Genomic DNA, 19,729 nt, shown 5'->3' on the forward strand with positions numbered 1-19,729 from the left:
CATTGTAAAAGACTTTCCAAGCTCTAATACAACTGACTCGTGGACTAAGGCTTATTAACGCCCCTACCACATAAAAATCCTGTGTCAATCTTCTAAATTCCATATCATTAGTCTCAGCTAATATTCATTAGTGTAGTTTCCGAAAATCTCGGTAAACAGGAATAATCTCAATCATATCTGCGTGGGACCAAGCAAAAACATGTTGGCTTTCCCTCAGAAAGTGTATTAAATGCAATTTCGCTTCATTAGTGAGGTTCTTCCAGATCTTCACCCATTTTGTGGTATCATTTTCATCGAGATAAATGTCTTCGAGCTCCTTTATTAGGCCAAGGCCAACTCAGTCTTCTTCCATTATGGGGTTGATTTTATCTTCGACCTCGAAAATCCTCTCTTTAATTTCCTCGATTACGACTAGTGTTTGGGCACTACATTGACCTTTCCCCCTCATGGATATACACGAAGATTGACAATTCCACTTGGTGTTGGAAATTTTAATGCCAAGTGTCTTACAGATGTCGTTGCCCCCAGCCCAATCAGGGCTAGTCTCCCGAGTAAGACATAGTAAGACGATGGAGTATCCACCACTATGAACTCGAAAATCTTCGTGAGTGAGAATGGATATTCTCCCAAAGTCACTGGAAGCTTAATTGATCCTGTACTGGCTATCCCTTCTCCCGAGAATCCGTAAAGGGTAGTTGCACATGCTTTTAAGTCTCGAACTGATAGGCCCATTTTTTCCAATGTCACCTTATAGAGGATATTTACCGAGCTCCCGTTATCAATCAATACTAAGTGGACCCTTTTGTTCGCGAGTTGGATAGTTATGACTAATGAGTCATTATGGGGAAGATGAACATGAGAGGCATCTTCTTCTGTTAAGGTTATTGGCTAAGATTCGATCCTTTGTTGTTTTGGAGCTCGAGGCTCTAGAATATATGGAGATCCATCCCTAGTTTTTAGCTCCTATACATATCTTCTTTTAGCATTCCTGCTTGTTCCAGCTATGTGGGGTCTCCTAGAGATGTTTATTACGTCTTCTCCATCAATCAGAGGGGTCGGTAGTCTTCCCTAGCAGGGGGTCTATGACCTGAGGATGTGGTGCAGGTTGGGCCGCAGCTGCCCTTTAGTTTTGTTGGGCCTGCCTCTAGTTATTGTTCCTGTTTCAGACATATTTTCTAAGGTAGCCTCTCGAGATCAAGCATTCGATCTCATCCTTCAACTACCTGCATTCCTCAGTCATGTGACCAATGTCCCCATGGAATCGACAGTATTTATTGTAATATCACTTAGCGCGTTGATTGCGCATCGCTTTGGGTTGTCAAAATGGGACTTGATTCTCATTAGCCATGTATATGTTCTCCCAAGTCTCATTGATCTTGATGTACACGGTGTAAATGAGATATATTTGTCTCCATTTTTGTTCTTACTCCCTTCTTCCTCGAGAGTATTGCCTTTATTTTTCTTCTATTTGGAAGAATTGTCACCAGAAATTTTAGTCACGGATGGTGCTGTCGAGCTTATTGCAGAGTAAATGTTCATCTTTGTAGTTATTTGGGGCAAGAGGCACTAATTCCAGTGCCGAACTTGCTTCTTTTACATTGATGAACCTCTAAGCTCGAAGAGTGAATTCCGCTATGGTTCATACCAGTTTTCATTGGAAGTCATCCCAGAGGGGGCTTGCTGGCAAGATTCCAACTCGAATAGCAATTAAATGGCTGTTTTCATCAACATCTCGAGGTTAGGATGATTCAATATTGAATTTGGCGAGATATTTCTTAAGTGGCTCTCCTGGCTGTTGCTTAATGTTTTTCAAGGAAGAGGCTTCGGGCTTAATGCTTTTTGCAGCTTGAAACTACTTCTTGAAGTCTTTGGAAAATTGCTCCCACGATGAGATTGAATGTCTTCAAAACTTGTCAAACCAACTTTTTGCAGCTCCTAATAATGTTGTTGGGAAAAGCATACACCAAAGCTTGATGGCAACATTACTGGCCCTCATCACTGTGTTGAATGTACTCAGGTGGCTACGAGGGTCTATATTCCCGTCATATGGAGCCACGTGGGGTATTTTGAAAACTTGTGGGAAATGCGTTCTCAAAATGTGAGGAGTGAAAGGCTCGAGCTCCCCATCTGAATCATATGTGTTCTCCTTATTTTTCACTTCTCAAAGGAGCCTGAACTACTCTTAGAGTGTGTTAATTCTTTCATGGACCGGATCATTCTAGGGTGGAGGTTGCACTACGGGGAGTTGGTTATTGTTCAAAGGAACTCCAACCTCTTGTTGCAATATTAGGTTGTAATTAATCCCTTAAACAGATTGTAAGGGCTCCCTTTGGCCATTCAAGTATGCTCTTAAGCCTGGGTTGGGCTGGTTGTACTGTCATCTGTTCTGGTTAAGGTGGTCCGAGATCCAAACCATTATTAGGATAGTTCTCATAATATCTTGGTTTGGTGTTGTAGACACTCATCAACCTACTATGATCCTGACTATCTTTGAGGAAGCTGATTGTCCTCTGCTGCTGTTGAGCATGGTTTCAAGGTGGATTATCCACATGTACCCTAATCCCATTAGCACATGATCTTGACATGTGACTCCCTGATGGTTGGGGTGCTCTTGGCTGTCTATGCCCTCGATTTGCCCTCATTGGGACCTCATGATTATCTCTTTGGTCGTGCCTAGCTTGAGGGTTCCTATCTCGGCTAGCACTCCTTGCACTTTGGGCAGATCTTTGAAGTGCCCCCTCAGCAGTTCGAGGTCCACCAGGAGTAGGTTGTGGTATGTCTCGAACTGGTGAGGGATATCTAATTGGAGAGGGAGGATGTTTGATTAGAGATGGTGACAACCTCTCATTATTCGATGTTGGCGTTACAGGTTCTAAGTTATTATTTTGAGCCACTTGTGGGGCAGCTAAGTATTCCTAGTATCAGTAGGAATTTCTCTAGTCGGGTTAGGGCGTGTCGGGTTTCGAGATGAAACCCTTGTCTGGTTAACTCCAGTGTTCGCCCTAGCTCTTTTTGTCTGATTTTTTTGGGCTCTTTGTTCGGTCATTCTATTCGCGGTACTACCTCGAGGACATCCCCTAGTCCTTCGTGGGGGCGCTTGGGCTTCAACTTCCTGTCTTGCTTTTCTTCGTTTAACCGAGTAGCCTCGGCTAATATTTCTCGTAGCCTTTGGTTCTCCGAGGATTGTAGTAGTCTTGATTTGGTGGCCTGGAACATTGACCAGGGTCTCGTGGTGTTGATAAAGCACTTCCTTCATTTGGGATTTGATCATTAACAGATTGCTTGCTAGGTCATCGAGGGTGTTCCTCCGTATGGAGAGTATTCTCCTCAGGGATTCTGGGTAGTGGTCGACCACTTCTAGGTCTAGGGATATTACCAGTAGGTGAAGCAATTTTAATGATGAATGAAAGGTTTGAAAGAATGCTTAATGCTTTCAATGAAATCGCCAAACTGTTGACAACGTTTTTCGTCAACCAAAATAAAACCAAAGCAATTAAGCTTCTTACAAATAATCAAGGAAGAAATGAAAAGAAAAATATTCTTTACGTGGTTTAGCAGTTAAAACTACCTATTCCACAAATAACTGTTATTGATATAGTCTTCATTAAATCTTGAAAGCAATTTCACAGAGCTTGAGTTCAAAACATGTACATGAAAATAAAATACTATAATCAAGGCTATTTAATGACCTAGTTTACAAAATATCTTTTCATTTAATTTTAGGGAAGTTACATAATATCTTATTTAAATTCCAACTTCTAAATGAATTAATAAAAATGCAATATGATATATTAAATATCAAATATCCCTTAAGAAAGGATTGTTAATATATTGCTATAACAGATTCCACAAATATAGGTGTGTAGCAATTGCCTACTTTCCTCTAATTTGGCGCGCGTTCGAGCCTTGACAATAATTCGAGCTCATTACTACATGATTACCCACTTCTATATCTGTCAGCCTTTCGAGACTGTAACGTCCTACTAATCCAGGAGCGTTACACCATATTTTTAAAATACTGCTTAACTTGATGAACGAGTCATTTGGACTCAAAAGTGTAATTAAAATTAAACGATGGTTTAGGTACCAAAACTTTTGGTTAATAAAATTAAACTTTTCATTAAAAGGTTTGAATATATACACTGCATCCCAAAAGTTTATATATAAAAGATAGTTATATTAAACTTTAGAAAAATAGTCAACCTAAGCAACAAAATTGAACTAATGTTCTAAGTTCGTCGAAGTAACTTGACCGTGATGGCCAAGCAGGTCGAATATGTATGTGCCACTCCAAAGCTCTCCAACTCATGGTTGGTTACCTTCAGCTTGCCCTTACATGTACCATAGAGCATCTGTGAGCTGAGGCCCAAGAAAATCTCCACAAGGCGTAATAATAATCCAAATAGTCATAAGCAATAAACATCTGCTTCACAGACGATAAATGCATTCATTACAATCATATACATCATAAACACATTTCACAATTACAAGTATATTTATTTAAATTATATGAATCATTTATACGGCCAAAGAAAAATAGCCTTGTCGAGCGAGTGGGGACTGCACCCTCAAGATAAACTTGCTTTCACGACTTGAATTACACACGCTTGCCAAGGGCCTGCGTTACACTCGCTTTTGACCGACCACACGTTCAAACATGATGGCCGAGTATAGATCATATTGATCATCCATAGATAAATCAATTCTAATATGCATAGTAACCAATCAGCTCTATGTGCATATGTCAGTTTTCTTACCTAAAGTCCTATGCTGACGACAAAGCAACCTCAAGTGTGATCCACTTTCCTGAGCCTCGCGAAACTCCTAGTCACAGCATAAATGGCATGCATATTAGGGACTAAGTCTCAAACAAATGTTTTAAAACTAAACCCTAGCTCTCGGGACCTCCCATTCCATTCAACCGAGTAATGGAATCGTCCCCTGAGCCCCCAACTTAGTTCCTAAATCCCTACCCTGCAGCGTCGTGACTCTAAACAAACTGAGAAGATCCTTCTAAATTTTTTGCATTTTCAGCTGCAGTGCCCCCTCTAAAGGGATTTAATGCTCCCACAAACAGAAAGCTTTTCCTATCCAAAATTCTTATATTAGCGTCGCGGCGCCACGACAATCAGAGGGCAAACCCTGCCCTCTAGGAAACTCAAGCGGGCCAATGCGTACTTCCCAAGCGCCCCAGTGCAACCGCAAAAAACCCAGAAAGTGTGATTTTCCCATGTGATTTCAGACCCCAAAACGAACTTTTGATGCCCCAAACTCGACCACAATCAACCTAAACCAGCAATATACAACATCATAACAACAAAACACTCCCAATAACAACTTAAACTAACAATTCAAACTTAAAACTCCTAAAATTAATTAATCCATCAAAAACACACCAAAGCTTGAAAAACTAAAGAAAAACCAATCTAACATAAATTCTTGCTGCAAATTCGAAGTCCTCAGTTGGTTGCAGAAGACTTTGACAGCTCTAAGCCCTTTAAACAAATCAATTCCTCTATAACCCCTTCAAATCACTTGGCTTTTGGTTTAGTTAGGAAAGAGAGGAAACTAGGAGGCTCTAGGAGTTTCCTAAAATTTTAAATGTGAATGATAGATAAGGATTTCTATACTTAGCCTTTTCCTTTCAAAATTTAGTGTCAAATGACCCATATACCCCTCCCTATACATATCCTCCTTTATAAGCCTCAAGGGAAAAAAATTCATTGCCTATAATTCCCACTAAATCCAATTAATTATACTAATTTATTTCATTTATCAACAATCCCACAAAATAGCAAAATTACCAAAATATCCCTTTGGCTATTCCCAGCTGAGTATTTATCCCCGTTGTGACTTTTTGCTAAAGTTTCCAAAAGGATCTACTCCTGATGAATGTCACAAATATATCCACATAATCATGTGGTCTCAAGCACATAGCACATCAAATACAAATATACCCCATTTAAAAAAAACAGAAGTTCAAGCACATTTAATACACATAATCATGCATACTCGATTATATATGAATATAATCCCCATATTTGTTACATGTACACTCTCGGCACGCTAATTCAAGCACTTAATCTTATTAGGAGTTTTAGAAAGTTATAGAGACTATCCTTCAGAGTGAACCCTCTTCTTTGAGCTCAAACCATGTGCTCGCAACATGCTAGTGACGTGGCACTTAGGTGTACGATCACTAGTGTATATGATCGCATTGCTTCTTTTATATATTCGGTCTCCACTCTTACGAGCCTATATTTCGAGGCTAATAACTATATCTCAAAATTTGGGATGTAACATTATTATTATTATCAGTAATTATTATTCACTACTACAAAAAAGGCTTTTTATGGCTTGTTTAAGACTCGCGGAGCACGAGTCCTCTATTTGAGAGCCTTAAAAACTAAGGTTTTTAGGGCTCTCAAAAGAATTTTTTTAGGGCTCGCATTGCGAGTCCTAAAAAGTTTTATTTTTAATTATTAAAAAATTAATTGGTACCCAAAGCTCCCGCCAGAGCTCCGACGATGACGGCGGCACCACGACCCTACGGTGGTGGTTCGGTCTGATCCTTTAGTGGGTTTTGAAGCCCAAAGCTCAAGGAATGCAGTGGTGGTATTCATTTGACTCGAGGTGGCTCAAGGTGGTCAGAAAATGCCCAAAACATTTAGAAAACCCACATGGCGTCAAAATTTGGAGGCTTCGTCGAGAGGGCTAAGGGGTGCATGAGGCTAGGGGCTCAAGGGGTTGGGGGTTTTGGGGACCGAGGAACACGGTGGGCCAGTGCGTGTAGGCGGGGTATGGCCAGAGAGTTGTCATTTGTGGCTGGGTAGCAAGCTTGTGTGAGAGAGCGAAAAAGAGAAATGGGGGAAGAGAGAGGGAATCCAGGAAAAGAGAGAGAGAGAGAGAGAGAGAGAATGAGTTGTTTTTTTTTTCTTTGTGATTTAATATATAATAAAACTTTAGTTAAAAAAAATTATTCAAACTTTTAGGACACAAATAAGTTTTTAGGACTTGCATTGCGTGTCCTAAAAGAAATTCGTTAAGCACTCTCAATGAGTGTCCTAAAAAGTTCAAGAACTTTTGTTAAAAAAAATCAAACTTTTAGGAAGCGCATCAGATTTTAGAGCTCGCACTGCATGTCCTAAAATAAATTCTTTAAAGACTCTCGATGAGTGTCCTGAAAAGTTTCCTAAAAGCGTGTTTTTGTAGTAGTGATTCCACATATATTTATATATATACATTTTTTTTTGCATATAAAAAACTCATGGGAGCTGGCCACTAATCAATAATGAAAACATAAACCACTAAGAGAGGGAACTTTACAAATCTATTCTCAATATAGGGTTATGTAAATTTTTTACATATATACCGTATCAACTTTGGGTTTTTTTTTATATATATATAAAGCTATTTTAATAATTTATTACATATATATATATGAATTTTTTAGTTTTTTTTAAATTAGGAAATAAGAATTGAAAGATTTTAAATGTAGAGATTTTTAATTACTATACAAGTTAAATTTTTAGAAAACCCTAATATTTTTTCTCTCACCCTCTCTTTCTTCATATGTAGTTCTCTACACCCTTTTTTTCTCTTCAAAACATGTCGATCTCGTGCTATTGCAGCTCTTCATGAATGCTTCTCCAACTTCGGCCACACTGACAAGATCCTTGGCTCGCTCCGGTAGATGCACTAGCACCAACAGTCAGTTGTTCAAGTTCCAAATGTGCAACGTCCATGGGTGGACATTTCAAATAAAGAACTCCTATGTGCAACTGCTAACTTCTTCCTTTCTTATTTATTGTATATTGTTTTTATTTTATTTATAAACATACCTTACCCTCAGCCAATTTTCAAAAGGTAACCTACTCAATGTGAATATATATAGTCATTTTGCATTGGTATATTACATATATATACTAGATACAAGCAACGTACAATGCACGTTTACTTAGTTTTATTTATAGAATTTATTAATTATTTTTATTAAATTTGTATGATTGTCATATAAATTTTAAATAAATAAGCAATTTTATTATAAAAGCATGACATAAACATATTATAAGAAAAATTAAACTAAAACATTTTTTATGATTTTTAAAAAAATATATATAATATGATAAGGTTTTTAAATTTAAATGATAATTTTTTTAATAAAAATTAAGAATATGTATTATATATTATTGTTATAATGATATTTTATAATATTTAAATTTATATTAATATAAGTATTAAATATCTAGTCTTGTATTAAATATTATTATAATAATAATATTTTATAATATTTGAATTCATAATAATATAATTATTAAATATCTAGTCTTGTATTATATATTATTATATTAATAATATTTTATAACATTTGAATTTGAATATATATTAATATAATTATTAAATATGTGATCTTGTATTAAATATTATTATAATAATGATATTTTATAATATTTGAATTTATATTAAAAATTCTGATGTGGTTAGAAAATGTTTCTTTGCAAATGTTTTATGGTATCTATCACTGATACCTCGTTTAGTTCGGCTGTACTGAAATGATGATCATGCTAAAAGTTTAATTGGACATGTCAAAGATAGAGCAGAGGATGGTAAGCTGAGACATCCAGCTGACTCTCCAGCTTGGAAAATAGTGGATGAGAAATGGCCTGAATTTGGCAATGAATCGAGGAATATTCGTTTGACTCTTTCTACTGATAGGAATTAATCCACACACTTCCCCTTAATAGTAAATATAGTTGTTGGCCTGTAATGCTAGTAATCTATAATTTACCGCCATGGTTGTGTATGAAGAGGAAGCTTACCATGTTGACCTTGTTGATATCAGGTCCAAAACAACCTGGAAATGATATTGATGTATACCTAGCTCCTTTAATTGACGATTTAAGCACATTGTGGTATGATGGAGTTAATACTTACGATGCTTATAAGAAAGAAAATTTCAATCTTAAAGCAGTGTTGTTGTGGATAATTAATAATTTTCAAGCCTTAGGTTATCTTTCTGGATTTAGTGTTAAAGGGTATAAGGCATGTCCCATTTGTGAAGAGGGGACTCATTCTGAATGTTTAAAACACTCTCGAAAGATTTTTTATATGGGACACCAAAAGTTCTTACCTGAAGAACATGAATTTAGAAGTTTGACAAATGTCTTCAATGGTAAACCTAAATTTGGAAAGACTATACCACATTGAGAAAAACGTGTCTGATAGCTTAATTAGTACATTGCTGAATATTCCTGGTCAAAATAAAGATGGAATTAAAGTTCGGTTGGATTTAAAAATAATGGGTATACGCAAGAAGTTACGACCAGAGGTTGGTGATAGATGAACCTATTTACCACCTGCGTGTTATACCTTGTCTAAAGAAGAGAAACAAATGGTATGTCATTCTTTGTAGAATGTGAAAGTACCAGAAGGTTATTCTTCAAATACTTCTACATTGGTCGATATGAAAATTTTAAATTTAGTTGGAATGAAGTCTCATGATCACCATACACTACTTGAACATCTTCTACCGGTAGCTATTCGCTCTGTGTTGCGCAAAAAAGTTCGATATGCAATTACTAAATTATGTTTCTTCTTTAAATCTATTTTTTGTAAAGTGGCAGATGTATCAAAGTTGGACGATCTCCAAACAAATATTGTGATAACTTTGTGTGAGTTGGAGAAATATTTCCCACGTTCACTTTTTGACATAATGATTCATTTAATAGTTCATTTGGTAAGAGAGGTAAAATTGTACGGACCAATATACTTGAGATGGATGTACCCATTTGAACGGTATATGAAGATTTTAGAAGGTTATGTTAGAAATAGAAGTAGACCTGCGGGTTGCATAGTTGAATCATACATCGTTGAAGAAGCAATGGAATTCTGCTCAAAATACTTATCAGGTGCTGCAAGCATTGGACTGTGTTCTCCTAAAATTGAGTTTGAAATAAGTAGGGTGGTAGAGGTGGTGTTGTTTCTGAAGCAAATAAATCTGATAGAGATGAAGCACATCGCCTAGTCTTACAAAATATTGATGACATTCAACCATATATCGAGTAAGTTCCTATACATATATATGGTCAGTCTTATTTTGTTCTTTCATTATATTGTTAATTAATGTATTTCATTGGTATAAATGGTTTTTCTTGAAGAGAACATTTCAATTGGATCAAGACTACTTATCCTAATAAGTCTTGGAATAAAAAATGGGTACAAGATGAACATTATCGAAATTTTAGTACTTGGTTAGAGAATGAGGTAAAATATTTGTGTTGTTCTTGTTTGAGTTTTATTGTATTTTAACTTCTTAGATTTTGATAGACTTGATTTTACGTGGTATGTTCTAGGTTTTGAATAACACCACAAACAAATTATCTGAAACACTAAAATGGAAAGCAAGAGGTCCTTCAATGAGTGTAATTAAGTATCAATGTTATTATATAAATGATACTCAATTTAACACCATGGACCGTGATAATATTAGAAATACACAGAATATTGGTCTTACTATTATTGCACAAACTTTTCAAATATCTAGTTCCAAAGATAAAAATCCTATACAATGTGATATGACATTTTATGGAGTGATCAAAGAAATGTGGGAACTAGATTATGTGACTTTTCAGATTTCTCTCTTCTTGTGTGATTGGGTGAAAAGTAACAACGGGATCAAAACAGATGAGTTAGGATTTACACTGGTGGACTTAAACCGAATGGGACATAAATCTGAATGCTTTATAATGATATCACAAGGCAAGCAAGTATTTTATGTGAGTGATCCAGTAGATGCTCGATGGTCAGTTGTCCTAACATGTCAACCAAAATATTATCTACTCAAAGAGTTAGGGAGTGATGATATTTTACTTGAACAAGAAATATTTACAATTGCTTCATTGCCTATTGATGACACCATTGGAATTATGATGACTATATACGCGAGAATGGTGAAGGGTTGTGGGTAGATAATTAAAGGTATATATATTAATTTTGTTATTTTGTTTTTATGTATTTTGTGAGTTTTAAGTCAACTAACATATACAATTTTTGTTCGTTTAACAATAGATTTATTGATTATGGATCCACCATATGATGATGAGGGCGATCTGTTTGTTGATTATGATGGTAATGGTCTAGAGGGGTTCAATCCTACCGCACCAACAAATACACAAGATAAGAAGTATAGGGGAAAAACAACTTGTATTGATGTATTCAAAGCAAGAAGTGAGGGTCGGAATTATGAGGGCGAGTACAATCGCTTTGGTCGAGCGATGGGAAAAGGGGGTCGAAGATGAATAGCACCATTGATCTTCTATCACACACAACCCTTCCTTTAAATTTTGACAATTAGAAACAAATACCAAAGGATAAAAAAGAAATGATATGGGGTCAAATCCAGATAAGCTTTAATATTAACTATTAAATTTATCCTAACATGTATTGAAAAAAAAGTTTAAAATTGTATTGTTAATTTTGTGTAGTGTACGTTTAAACTACCTAATTCTGCTAAAACAAACGTTCTCAAAGAAGCAGGAAAGACATGGAGAAACTGGAAAACAAGACTAACAAAACATATTGTTTATGTATATAAGAAGGTAGATCCTGAGCTTCTTTACAAATCACCATCAAACTACATCGAATATTACAATCCTGAAGATTGGAAAATTTTTATTGCGAAAAGACTAACCCCTGAGTGGGAAGAGATGAGCAAAATAAAACAAGATGCTCAAGCTCATAACAAGTATCCACATCACTCAGGACGTGGTTGTTATGCACTAATAGAGCAAAAAATAGAGCAGGAATTGGATCATGAGTTGACTGAATATGACAGATCTGAGATGTAGACACAGGCACAGATGAACAAGAAAGGAGAAGTTGCTAGTGAAGAAGCTCGATAGGTGGTGAAAAGAATTGCAAGTGTTCTTTGACTTCCATTTTTTACTAATTTTAATGATTAACGTATGTGTGTAAATTCTAACTGATTAAATTGTCTTTTGTATATAGGTGGAATATAGGCAAAAAGTAGCAAATGGCGAGTTAGTCGAGGAAGGTTCAAACGATATATTAACTATGGCATTAAGCACTTCAGAGCATGGGGAACGTGTTAGGGGGGTCGATGGGCATGTTGTTCCTCGTGCAGTTTTTCACAGCCCACCGCCAAGAAGATTTAACTATAAACAAAACGGTGTGGAAGATGCTCGTTATAAAGACCTTGGAGAGAAATGCCATCAAACTGAAGAAATGGCACGTCAACAGGAGGAAAAGTTAAACCAATTGATGGCGTATATTCAATCTCAACAAAACGGTGTATTTGGATCATCAAATGCATCTAGTTCAGGTGTTGGAGGAGCCTCAAACACACCACATGCACCATATGCCCCTCCACCACTGACAAAGGCACAATATCCTCACTGACCACCCTCACAGGCACCATATTCCCCACCACCACCACAGTCAAAATTTCCTAATGAGGTGATATTTTATTATCAACTCATTATTTCATATATATTGGATAAGGGAAAAATAAATTAGTTTGTCTAAAATGCTGACTTTGATTGTTTTGTAATGCAATAGATGAATTGCAAGTTGTGTCTTGATTTGACACAAAATATAGTTGCAGAGGGGAATCTTTTAAGTACTTGTTGCATAGAAATACATAGCATTCAACTGCCCCTGGGAAATTATCGTGTGAGATTTGAGGTAGCCATTAAAGAGAACGCTAGTTTACTGCATCCACTTACAATAAAGGTTATACCTTGGTTGGTCAAGCAGTCAGGTACGATGTTGGATGGCCACAACATTGGGTCCTTACTAATCAACAAATTAAAGAGTCACTTGTGCCCTCTACTCAACAACCAAGACAATCAAGGCAAAGAATAGAGGCATTGACACAAGAGTCTATAGAAGTGCCTATGACAAAAATGTTGAAATGTTTGTTGAAGTTTATTGATTGGTGGAAAAGTGACCACGTGGTAGAAATTCTGATTGTAGAAAGGGTATTTGGATTCTCAAATGATGCTCAGTTATTGAAAGAGGATATCCTCCACTTTTGCAACAATGAGATGATTGGACAGACTGAGCTGACATTATATATGAGGTACAATGGTGTTTATAAATTTATAATTTATTTAGTGTAACTTGAAATTTATTAGTTTGTTGACTTTCTTATATGTAGGGTGCTCAATGATTTAGTGCAAACAAAGTGGTTGAACCACATGTACACTTTCATGCATCCTGCTTTAGTTTCCACTCATAGAGGAACCAATGAAGCACGAGATAAAAATCTCTTCGAACGATTTCTGCAGATGGAACTAGAGACACAATTTTTAATTTCTCCATGGAATAACAAGTAAGTCATCTTAATTTTATATCCATATATTTTTTTTAATTGATAAATATCTTAAACAAACATATTTTTGGTTGTAGCTTTCACTGGATGTTAGTATTGATTCAGCCATACAGTCATAGTGGCATTTTTGGATCCTGTAAATTCACATTTTCGTCCAGAAATCAAGGAAATAATTATCATGTAATTTATGCATATTACTTAATCAATTTACAAATTCATCCAGATTCACATCTGAATAAATATTAATATTTTGTGCAGGGCATTAGATCAATATGATACACACCGAAGATAAAAAGAGTCTATTAAACTAAAAGTTTGTGTTCCTAAAGTAAGAAAAATAATTATTTATCTTATTAAAGTTTTGGACATATTTTGCCAAATATGATACTTACATTTTGTTGACGGTAAGAACTCGTCAACTAAGTTAAGTTGGAAAAAATTGCAAAGTAAAGATTACCAATACGAAATCCTTAGAAATTTAAATAACAACTCCAGAACACTAGCAGAACAACAATGGAGAAAATCAATATCTCATTCACTCTCAAGCACTTGCTACAGTAAATTTTCCAACCCCCTTTCAGGTGGAGTTAGAGTTCATTTTATAGTAGGCTCTAATGGCACTGGGTACATGGTGGTCCAAGAGACGAGGTGGTACCTAAGTACTCTGTCAGGAGAGTGGTTTCAGAGGTTGTGGTCGTGCATCCAGTACAGGGGCAGGCATCAGGAAGATGTCTCCACTACTTTTCCGTACCCATGTCAGAGGAGTGGTGGCAGATGTAGTGGTGCAGGTGGTAATGGTGTCGACTCTGACTCCTGGCCGTAGACGTACGGGCCATAACTCCTATCCCAGCATTCCCACTCCCCCACTAGTACGGGTGTCCGTATTTCGACATACAAGGTCTTAAGGGCCGTACCCAGTATGAGATCGTACAAGTATGTTCTATTCAACTCGTACCCGGGCCCCTAAGCATTGGGGTCTCAAGGTATAGGGAATGGGACGCTTGGTGTGCGTAATGGTGGTGGCGTGAGGCGAGGCTCTCGGGTCCTTGGCACGAGATGCATGAAGCACCCCGAGGTCACCTGCGAGCATAAGTGATAGGCATATGGCCTCGACAGATGGGTGCGAGGCGAGATGACTTCCTCGCGAGCCCCTTGGTGGCGCGACTCTCTTGACGCGTAGCCTCATTTGCGTGGCCACCTGGTGGCGGTGCTGAGCGAGACGGGCGTGCCGCGCGCCTGGGGCGTGGCCAAGCGAGGCCATCGAGGCGCGCTAGGGGCGTGTCCGAGCGAGGCCGGAGGTGCGCGCCAGGGGCGTGTCTGAGTGAGGCCATCGATGCGCGCCAGGGGCGTGTCTAAGCGAGGCCGGAGGTGAGCGCCAGGGGCGTGTCCGAGCGAGGCCATCGATGCGCGCCAGGGGCGTGTCCGAGCGAGGCCGTCAATGCGCGCCAGGGGCGTGTCCGAGCGGGCTAGAGGTGCGCGCCAGGGGCAGGCCGTGCGAGGCCGTCGATGCACGCGAAGGACGTGTCCGAGCGAGGCCAGAGGTGCGTGCCAGGGGCAGTCCGTGCGAGGCCCTGGCAATGTGGCGGGGACCTCATGCATCACGAGTCAATGCGAGGCTGATGCCCAAGGTCGATGGCCCGAGCGTCCAGCGGCTCAGGCACGCATTTTGGCCTTCATGGGACCTTAGCATGCGCCTGGGATCTTTTACGGGCATTGAATATTAGGCGTCCACACATTTGTATAACTATGTTGTAATAGTGTCAAAATCAAACTGGGTCTACTGAGTGTGTCTATTACATTATGAAGTTTGCTAGAGATTTGATTTCATAGCCTAGACCGAAGACCTACTTGAAAAATGAGGTATTATTTTACTTTTTGAATTTTATTTAAACTATCATTTATGATTTTATTTGGATGAATTAATTATAACTTATTATTTTAAATATTTCTTAAATATTTTAAGAGTACAACACCATCTACGACTGATGAAATCAACGAGATACGGGATGAGTGGACTGAATCAATTTTGGCATATCTGTTACACCCAGATTTTGAGACCTGAGGTTGTGACCTCGAAAGCTAGATTCGTCAGGTGTGAGCTCACGATAGCTAAAATACATGTTCATAATCTAGATGCGAAACCCTCGAAGAAGGTGTCGACCTCAAATATAGGTAGCCTCGAAGTCCTTATAAGCTCGAAAGACGGAACATCGAAGTATATCCATTGTCGGGTAGCCTCGGATCAAGTGGCCCGAGCTTGGCATGGGTGTGAGCCTGAAATAAGGTGGCCTCGGTGGTATTTACCCACTCCGAGCTGGTCTTGGGGAAAGTAATACAGCTCATAATTTACTCAGAGACCTAGACTGGCATGATGCTGATTGCTGACCTCGAACGGCTTAGTGAGCCACCTGAGGAGACGCAGTCCATGCATTTAAGAGATATTTTTTGTTGTAACTTCCCTACAATAAAGGGATATTAACAAGTCGGTTATACGCCCCCTGGTCTTCAGGGGACGTTTCCTTGTATATGGGAGTTACAAACTTTAAAGTAATTAAATTTATTAATTTACAGAATAACTTCCTGAAACGTGTGGGATTGGATTCTGAGATCTCCTCTATAAATAGAGGAGTCATGTACCTTTGTAAAGGACCGAAATTTTGTGATCTTGAGAGAAATTTTGGAGAATTCATCCCTGAAGGATTACTAGAAAATCCCAAAGTCCTAATAAAATTAACTAGTGGACTAGGCAGAGTTAACTGCTGAACCACGTGAAAAACTCTCATTGTTCTACTGTATTATTCTTCTTTGCCATAGTTATTACTGTTTACGTGCTCTACATTTTAAGTTGACGAAAAACGGCATCAATAGTTTGGTGCTTTCATTGAGAGCCTTAAGCGGTACAATCCCTGAACAGCTATGGCTGCAAATGATCAAAATATTCCTGAAGAAAACTATCCACGACGCCCTGGGAAGCAGCCAATGGTAAATCCAGAAACTGAAGAGAGAAGCAAGTCCTCCGATTCTCGGGACCTCCAGCACCTCCGGCTCCAAGGGATGATAAGGACATGTACTATAATCCTGAACGGTACGTCCCCATTGTCAAACTTGAAAACTGACAGTTGAGAAAACAGTTGGCTGAGGCCAATAAGCGGAAGGAGGAATTGGCTAGGTTAGCCGCGGAGGCCCAAGCGGTTCAGCCCCCACCTCCACGTGAGAACCAAGCCCCACCTCCGTGGGACGTGCATGTTCCTCCTCGTAGGCCTCGTGGGCGACCTCGAAAAAATGCTGCCACAAGGAGACCGGATCAACCTCCGCCGCCGGCGGAGCAATCCGCTCCCTCGAGACCCCGAAGAAGTGCTCGGGCTAGGGCTCTGGTTAATTCAACTACGGAGGTACCAGCGAAAACTGGGAATAACCGAGCCCCTGCAAAGGCTTGGACTTAGATTCCTGGTAACACGCAGAATGTTACTGAGCCAACACGGGCGAACCCAGGACCGTCCAGACCCCAAAATGGGTGGCAGCCACCATCACGCATACGATTCCCTCCATCGCCTATAATATACCCTTCAACGCCTCGCAGGAACACTCAAGCAGTTCGAGATGATGAGGAAAGGCGTGCAAGAAAGAAACAAGGAAATAGAGAGCCTTGAGGGAGCGGAGAGGTGCCCAACCTACAAGAAGTCAAATGTCTCAGTCTTGCACTGCAGAGACGAGGCAGCATGAAAGAGATCCATCTCGGAATAATCATGCAACAAGCCTCGCCAGTGACGACTCAGGAGACACTAGATCAGTCAGCATGTATGGTCAGGGTCGAAGAAATACCGGAAACCACAGAAATCGCTCCGACCTGCGGGAACATCTGAATCAAAATTGGGGTAGTGGTAATCCATCAAACCCGGACCTGAGAGATCGCATAAATGGGCGCAAAGATCCCCTGCGAAGGCGCGAGCCTAGAATTTTGATCAATGATAGCCAATTTCAGGCAAGCCCCCTGCGGACCCGGTTCAGGAAAGAATTGATCAACTAGAAAGGGCCTTTAGGCTCTTGCAAAATGAACGAGGTCAGAGTCGAGATGAGGATTCTGATGAGGAGCTCGAACCATTCGCTCCCCATATTTCCAACACTCTGTTTCCTCAAGGGTTTCGGATCCCTCATGTACCGCCTTTTGAGGGGAAGTCCGACCCGTACAGCCATCTGAGTACATTTAATACCATAATGAGAGCAAGTAATGTGGGTTATGAGCTCAGATGCATGTTATTTCCAGCATCGCTTACAGGACCAGCAAAAAGCTGGTTCAAGAAATATAAAAGACATTCAATCACTTCTTGGGATCATCTATCAAAGGATTTCAAGAAACAGTTCAAAGCCATGATCGGGGTAAGACCCGAGGCATCAACTCTGACCAACGTTCGGCAACAGCCAGACGAAACGTTGAAGAGCTACCTTACAAGGTTTAATCTGGAGGTTGCCTGAGCTTGAAATGTGGATGACAGCAGTCATCTAATGGCTGTCCAAGCTGGGGTAATGCTGGGAAGTCCTCTCTGGGACGATATGCAGAGAAAACCTGTGAGGTCCTTAACCGAGTTTAATAAGCGAGCTCAGAGGTTTGTCAATGTAGAGAACGCAAGGTCAACACTAAATATGACTTCTCAGCCCGTAACTACAACGATAAACATAAACTCTGCCTCGACCTCGGTGGACCCAGCAGCTTCAAAGCCTCCTGTGGAAAACCCTTCCAAAAGGAAGAAGAACGAATGAAGTAACCCCCAGGAAGAAGGGGGAAAGAAGAAGAAGGGGGAAAGGTATTTCTCCATGTACAAAGTGTACACCGAGCTCAACAAGTCTCGGGAGAATATATACCTGGCTAATGAAAACCAGGTCTCTTTCAGCCGTCCAGACCCCATGAGAAATCAGAAGTCCAAGAGGGATTCCAGCAAGTACTGTCAATTTCACAGAGACACTGGGCACACTACTGATGAATGCAGGCAGTTGAAGGACGAGATCGAAGGATTGATCTCGAGAGGATATTTCAGACAGTATGTCAAAAACCAGAGTAACAATCAGGCTTCTACTAGCCAGAGGGCAGCTGCGCCACAACCTGCTCAAAACAATAATTCCAGAGCAAGAGAAGAAGATATGCCACCTCCAATTGATGGAGAAGATGTGATAACCATCTCGGGCAGGCCTTATCTCGTAGGGACGGGCAGGAGTGCCCAACAGCGGTATGTGAATGAGCTAAAAACTGGGGACGGGTCTCCCTATGAACCCGAACCTAGAGCTCCAAAATTCCAAAAGATTGAATCTCAGCTGGTAACCTTTACTGAGGACGATGCGTCCCATGTTCAGTTTCCCCACAATGACCCACTGGTCATCACTCTCCAGCTCGCGAATAAGAGAGTTCACCGAGTTCTCATAGACAATGGGAGCTCAGTGAACATTCTCTATAAGGCCATCTTAGAAAAGACGGGACTCGCGCTTCGAGACCTAAAAGCCTGTGCAATGACCTTGTACTGTTTTTCAGGAGAGGGGATTGCTTGTATGGGGTCCATCGAACTCCCAGTAACCTTGGGAGACTACCCAGTCTCAGTCACCAAGATAACCTGCCATCGGCCTACAACGTGCTGCTTGGGAGACCCGCCCTAGTAGGGCTGGAGGCAGTCTCGTCTGTAAGGCATTTGGCCATCAAGTTCCCGACTTCTGCTGGCATCGGGACGCTGAAGGGAGACCAATTAGCCGGAAGGGAATGCTATAGAATTTCCGTAAGAGGAAAGAAGCAGGCGAGCGAACAAGCACTCGTCGTTATTCAGACTAAGGACGGGACGGTCTTGGAGATAGATGAAGAGATCGATCCAAGAGTGGAGGAAAAATCTGATCTCGAACCATTGGAAGAGCTCGAAGAGTCAGATCCCTTGAAAACAGTAAAGGTCAGGAAAAATCTACATGTAGAAACTAAATAGCAATTAATTTGCTTTTTGAAGAAAAACCAGGATGTCTTCGTGTGGTAACATTCGGACATGGTAGGAATAAGTCCAAATATAGTGAGCCACACGCTAAATATCGATAAAAGCTTCCCACCGAAGCAACAAAAGCGAAGACTACTGAATGACGACAGAAAAAAGGCCCTAAAAGAGGAAGTCGACAGGTTAAAAGCAAACCGATTCATTAGGGATGCTTTTTACCTCGATTGGGTAGCCAATCCGGTACTGGTCCCAAAGCCTAATGGGACGTGGCGAACCTGCAGTGACTATTCAGACCTCAACAAGGCCTGTCCTAAGGACTGCTTTCCTTTACCACGGATTGACCAGCTCGTGGATGCCACGGCAGGGCATGGACTGATGTCATTCATGGATGCCTATTCTGGATATAACTAGATTTCCA

The sequence above is a fragment of the Humulus lupulus genome, chromosome X (genome assembly GCF_963169125.1).
Source record: "Humulus lupulus chromosome X, drHumLupu1.1, whole genome shotgun sequence".
Taxonomy (NCBI): domain Eukaryota; kingdom Viridiplantae; phylum Streptophyta; class Magnoliopsida; order Rosales; family Cannabaceae; genus Humulus; species Humulus lupulus.